The sequence below is a fragment of the Bombus affinis genome, unplaced genomic scaffold, assembly GCF_024516045.1.
Source record: "Bombus affinis isolate iyBomAffi1 unplaced genomic scaffold, iyBomAffi1.2 ctg00000082.1, whole genome shotgun sequence".
Taxonomy (NCBI): domain Eukaryota; kingdom Metazoa; phylum Arthropoda; class Insecta; order Hymenoptera; family Apidae; genus Bombus; species Bombus affinis.
In genome coordinates this window covers 987,501-994,402 of record NW_026108830.1, presented here as the reverse complement: position 1 = coordinate 994,402, position 6,902 = coordinate 987,501, and positions in this window count along the sequence as shown.

The window sequence follows — 6,902 nt, the reverse complement described above, 5'->3', positions numbered from 1 at the left end:
GAATTGGACACATGTGAATGCGGCGAAATAGAAACCGCCCATCACATCTTAGAAGACTGTCCAATCTTCGATGAAGAAAGGCAGGAATTCCGAAATGCACTGGGAGAACTCGATCTGCGCTGGCCGGAAGAAAAGCGGGAGTACGTAACAAAAGACGTATACCCCCACTTCTGTCAGTTTGCAAGGAAAGTACTCCAAGCGAAGGAGGAGAAGAGAAGGAACGCCCTACGAGAAATGGGAGGCGCAACGCAGCCAGGGCGACTGCCAGGAAGAGGATCGACGCAACTGGAGGGGCAGGCAGGCCGGCCTCCAAGGCATAGTCCAAGACTGGCCCAGTGCGTGCCCGTACAACGACGGGAACAAGAGGAAGAAACCAACGAAGAGGGACTCTCCGAAGAAGAAGGCGGCGACACCCAATAGTAGAGGAGCAGGAAGGAGACGAAGAAGAAGAAGATAAAACAGCGAAGAAGGGATACACGCACGAAAACACAGGACCCATGACAGGACAATACACAAAACACTGGGAACAGGAAGAGAACTAAGGATAAGAGGACAAGAAAACCAACACGAGCCGGAGATAAGACCTGCGACCGTCAGTGCAGGCGACGCTCACGCAAATGAGTGCCGTGACGGTGCAGGGACAATCGGCTGCAAAGCCAACCTGCTGGGACCGAGCTATATGCTGGCAGCTCCGCCTCCCCGTGGCCCCCGCTGGTAACGGTGCTGCGCGATGCGCGCATCGCGCGGCGCCGGCTAAGCGAGCTGCCGCCCGAAAGGGTAGGTTCAACTTGCCCACTGACCCGAAAGGAGAGGGCAGGGTTTTTCCAAGTCGCGCGCCGACCACCTATGCGCGCCGTTCCCCGGGCATTGGACGTCAGAAAGTAGGATATAAATAACATCTAGCGAAGCCAGTATGAGTGCTATACTCCGGGAATGGCGTGGCCGGCCCAACGGTCGAGCCCCTAATCGCTCAATACTACTTGTCCCTATCTACTGATCATCTAGAAGATGGCGGCAAGTGGGACGGACGCGTGCACGTCGCTCCGCAGTCTATAAACGAAAAAACCGGGCAAATTAAAAAGTTCGGGCGTAAAAATTAATTTAAAGCAAAGTGGGAGTGCCGAGGAAAACGTGTAGTTAAAAAGAATCGTGGAGATCGCCGAATTCAGAGCGAAAAAAGCTAATGTAAATCGCCACGTGCGAAAAGTGAGGTTAGCTGACGCGACGGATAGGAAAAACCGAAAAATCAAAGATCTCGGGAGCGAAAAATAATTTAATAGGCAGAGTTAGTGCTTAAAATAAAGTGCATGCAAAAATATTAGTGGAGATTTCCGCAATAAGCGCGGAAAAAGCAAAGAAAGTGCCGCGTGTGCGAAGCGAGGTTAGGCCACGTGGCGGACAAAAACGCGTAAATCGAAGATCTCGGGCACGAAACTAAAATAATAGGTAGTGCGAGTGCTAAAAAACATAGTGCACACCGAAAGTTTAGTGAAAATTGCCGCAATAAGCGCGGAAAAACAAAAGAAAGTGCCGCGTGCGCGAAGTGAGGTTAGGCCACGTGGCGGACAAAAACGCGAAAATCGAAGATCTCGGGCACGAAAACTAAAATAATAGATAGTGCGAGTGCTAAAAACATAGTGCACACCGAAAGTTTAGTGGAAATTGCCGCAATAAGCGCGAGAAAAGCAAAACAAAGTGCCACGTGCGGGAGGATAGGTTAGCGGACGCGCGGCAGCCATCTTGGGTCGAGCGACCGAAGCGCCGCCGCCCGGGCATCTTGGGAACCAAGAGCACGCTGCTAGGCGGCAAATTCAAATTCAAATTCAAACCCAGGGGTTTTGAACTGTGAAGAGCACGCCGCCCGGACTCAGCGCGGGAGTGCTCGCGGGAACAAAGCGCCAACTGAAAGTCCGCGAGGGGGATTCAATACGCCGCTGGACATAGCCACCGGGAAGCGAACAGCCGCAGCGGCAGCCGCAAGAAGCGGCAAGGAGCCGGTGATGCCGACGCTAGGGCACTCGTCGCCAGGCGCAGAGGCCAGAGTGGTCCTCCAACCCCTGAGGAAACAGATGGAAAAGAACGAGGCCACTCCAAGCCCGAGGATACCAGAGAAGACGATGAGAGCAGGCCTGGGGAGAAACAACCCCCCCAGAGATGAGGAGAGATTGGCCGGGGAGGATAAGCGGCAAGTGCCCGATATAAAGGCACAGGCCAGTGACATAGAGAGGAAGGTCACGGCGTTCTGCTTAGACTCGGCCAGGAAAATAAACAAGGAACACGCCGCAGTAATCCTACGGCACTTCAAAGAAATGAGGGGCATTGTTGACGAGCTACTGCTCCATAATAGCTACCTGACAGGCAGGCTAGAGCAGAGTGCCGGAGATGAGAAGAACAAGGAAACGGCGATAATGAACGCCGTCAACAAAGCAACCAGGCGGCTAGAAACAGCCGTCTTGAGAACGACGCAGCAGGAACAGAGGGAGCCGACATACGCCGAAAAAGTAAAGATAACGAGCAACAAGGTCGAGCAGACGGCGGTCAAGCCGCCCAAAAATGTGGTCATAATTCGACCGGAAAGAGAAGGTGGCGAGATTCAAACGAGCGAAGAAGCACTTGACGCGGTGTTCACCCTAGTGAATCCCCGCAAGAGAGGAATCCAAGTTACGGCCGTCCGGAAAATAAAGGGAAACGGCCTAGCCGTTGAGACGACGAAGCCGGAGAGCCTAAAAGAGTTCACCGAGAACTCGAAACTAAAGGAGGCTGGACTAAAAGCTAGCACGCCGCAGCGGAGACCCCCCAGGATGATCATCTACGACGTCCCGAGGGACATTCCAGAGAAGGAGATCCTGGCCTGCATGAGGAAGCAGAACCAAGAAAGACTAAATGAGGACGACGTTGCAGCCATCAAGTTCTGCTTCAGGACCGGCAGAAAGGATCAAGAGGAGACGAACTGGGTCATCGAAGTGCCCCCCCAGGTAAGGGAGAAACTATTGAAAGGTAAGATCTTCCTCTCATGGAATGCCTGCAAAGTTAAAGATTACATAGCAATTAGTCGCTGCTACAAGTGTCAAGGATACGGACACGTGGCAAAATATTGCCGCGTTAACTACGAAATCTGCGCGCACTGTGCAGAAAGTGGGCACAGCACTAAAGAGTGCAAAGATAAGGATGGGCACGCCACCTGCGTAAACTGCAAGAGAGCAGGGAGGAAGGGAGACCACGCAGCTTCCAACGCGAAATGCCCAATGTATACGAAAGCCTTGGAAGCAATAATAGCAAGGACGCAATATGTATAAAGAGCAACGCAGGGACAGAAGAGGACTTGGGAGGAAAAGGGAAATAAGGATCCTGCAGCACAACATGCAGCGATCCAAAACAACTCCTTATGAGATCCGGACGCAAATGGACGCCGATGGGGATGACATAATATTAATGCAAGAACCATACAGCGTCGATGGGAAAATACCCGGATTCGGCACAGGAGTCGCGATCGCCTGCAGAGGGTCGAAGCACAACCCGCCAATGGCGGCCGTAGGGATAAAATCAGAGACCCTAACGCCCCTCGAGGTCGCCGAACTCTGCACAACACACTGTTCCTGCGTGCAGATAAGCGACGGGGAAACAGAGGTGTACGTGGCAAGCCTGTACTTTCCGCCGACAGGAAACATCGAGGTCGGCGTGCAACAGTTGGAGAAGGTACTACGGTGTCTCAGAGGCAAGAGGATCATCATCGGCCTGGATGCGAACGCAAAATCACCGCTGTGGTGCAGCAGGAGCACCGACGACAGAGGCGAGGCCCTAGAGGCAGTCATAGCGCAGTACGGTCTCCATGTCCTGAATCAACCAGGACAACCCCACACGTTTGAAACAACTCGAGGGCGATCAAACATAGACGTGACGATGGCGAGCCCAGAGGCAATACTCCTCGTAAAGGGCTGGAGGATACGCGAAGATGGTACCTCCAGTGACCACCGGATACTGGAGACGCTCCTCGACTTCGGGACGAGAAGCACCACACCGCAGCTTCAGGAAAGACGCTATAACACGCGAAAAGCCAACTGGGAGGTATTTCAGAGTGTCCTCACAGAGAAAATGGAGGCACTCAAAGAAACAACCCTCCAGCAGGCAGAGGACGTCGAAAGAATGGCCGGGCAACTCCAGGCAACCCTGATAGGTGCCTGCGACACCGCCATCCCAAAGAAGAAATGGTACTACAGGTCAGTACCCTGGTGGACGCCCGAGCTCACCAGAGCAAAGAGAAACACCTACCAGGCGAGAAGAAGGTATCAGGGGGCCAGGGACCCCGCAACGAGGGAGCAGGAGAAGCTGCGGTATAGGTCAACACGAAAGGAGTATAAGAGGATGCTGGCAAGAGCAAAAATCCAGAGCTGGCAGGACTTCGTCACCAAAGAGGGTAACAGGGAACCTTGGGGCATCGCTTACAAAACAGTCGCAAGGAAACTCAGAGGAGAGGAAACAACATCGACGCTGAAGACGCCGCTCGGATATACCTCCAACTGGCGAACGACCGCGGCAGCGATGTTGTCCGCACTTCTACCCGACGACGAGGAAGACACCGAAACGGAGGAGCAGAAGGAGATAAGGCGGAACTCGACAAACCCCCCCAACGTAGAAGACACCCCTGAATTCAGCTTCGAGGAACTCAGTGACGCCGTGAAACGGCTGAGGAAGGGGAAGTGCCCAGGCCCCGACCTGATTGAGGTCGAAATAATCCAACGGGCCTGGGGAAGAATACACCAGGAGCTCCTAAGGCTCATGAACGGCTGCCTCGCCTGGGGAATATTCCCCAAACGGTGGAAGGTCGCAAATGTTATCACCATCCCCAAGGGACCGGATCGGGACAGAAGCAATCCGAAATCCTACAGGCCAATCTGTCTGCTCTCCATGATAGGCAAGCTGCTAGAAAGGCTAATGGCCACCAGGATGGCACCTATCTTCCACGACCACGCGCTCTCCTCCGACAGACAATATGGCTTTCGCCCCGGAAGATCGACGGTGGACGCGATCATCAAGCTCCGCGAGAAAATCGAGCAAATGAGCGAGAAGAGGTACGTCCTCGCAATAGCACTCGATATATCAGGAGCCTTCGACAACGTCTGGTGGCCGAACGTGCTGCACGAGCTCAAAAGAAGAGAATGCCCCGACAACCTGTACCGGTTAACAAGGAGCTACTTCTCCGAAAGAACCGTACAGATTGCTGGGAAAAACGAAGCAGTGAGCAAGCCCGTCACGAAAGGATGCCCGCAGGGATCGGTACTGGGACCAAGTTTCTGGAATCTCGTATTTGATGACCTGCTGGCTGAGCTAGCGGAAAACGCGACTGGGTGCGAACCCATCGCGTACGCGGACGACATCGTGATTCTAATTGCCGGCAACACGAGGAACGAGCTCCAGGAAAAAGGACAGGAGGTAGTTACCCGAGTCTCTACCTGGTGCACCAGGAAGAAGCTAACGTTATCGGCACAGAAAACGGAGATGCTGCTCGTCAAAGGTAAGCTGGACGCGGAGAGGCCACCGATTATTAAGATTAGCGGCAGGAATATAAGGATGGAGCAGGCAATCAAATACCTTGGAGTGCACCTCGAAGGAGGGCTAAAAGTCAACAAGCACGTGGAGGCAATAACAGGTAAGTGTCAAAAACTCTTCAACAGCCTCGCGAGGGTGGCCAAGGCGAAATGGGGACTCGGACACGCGGCCATGCGTACTCTGTACAGAGGGCTGTACGAGCCGATAACCACATACGCCGCAGCCGGCTGGAGCGACCTACTGAAAGGGAAAGCGAGGAGCAAGCTGATAAGGTCACAGAGGATGGCACTCCTCCGAGTGACCAAGGCCTATAGAACCACGTCAACCGAGGCACTGCAGGTTATCGCCGGAGTCATTCCTATTGACCTCCTAGTCGAAATCAGGGCAAGACTCCACAATAAGAAGAGGAGGCGCGACGAAGCGCCCGACGAGAAATCCATTGTCGGCGAGGCGTTAGATAAGTGGCAAGAGCGCTGGCAAACAACGCCAAAGGGCAGGACGACCTTCGACTACTTTGCTAGCATCAAGGACAGACTGGAGAACCGCTGGGTGAGACCCGACCACTACACGACACAGTTCATTAGCGGCCACGGGGATTTCAACGGTAAGCTCAAGTCATTCAACCTCAGCGAATTGGACACATGTGAATGCGGCGAAATAGAAACCGCCCATCACATCTTAGAAGACTGTCCAATCTTCGATGAAGAAAGGCAGGAATTCCGAAATGCACTGGGAGAACTCGATCTGCGCTGGCCGGAAGAAAAGCGGGAGTACGTAACAAAAGACGTATACCCCCACTTCTGTCAGTTTGCAAGGAAAGTACTCCAAGCGAAGGAGGAGAAGAGAAGGAACGCCCTAGAAATGGGAGGCGCAACGCAGCCAGGGCGACTGCCAGGAAGAGGATCGACGCAACTGGAGGGGCAGGCAGGCCGGCCTCTAAGGCATAGTCCAAGACTGGCCCAGTGCGTGCCCGTACAACGACGGGAACAAGAGGAAGAAACCAACGAAGAGGGACTCTCCGAAGAAGAAGACGGCGACACCCAATAGTAGAGGAGCAGGAAGGAGACGAAGAAGAAGAAGATAAAACAGCGAAGAAGGGATACACGCACGAAAACACAGGACCCATGACAGGACAATACACAAAACACTGGGAACAGGAAGAGAACTAAGGATAAGAGGACAAGAAAACCAACACGAGCCGGAGATAAGACCTGCGACCGTCAGCGCAGGCGACGCTCATGCAAATGAGTGCCGTGACGGTGCAGGGACAATCGGCTGCAAAGCCAACCTGCTGGGACCGAGCTATATGCTGGCAGCTCCGCCTCCCCGTGGCCCCCGCTGGTAACGGTGCTGCG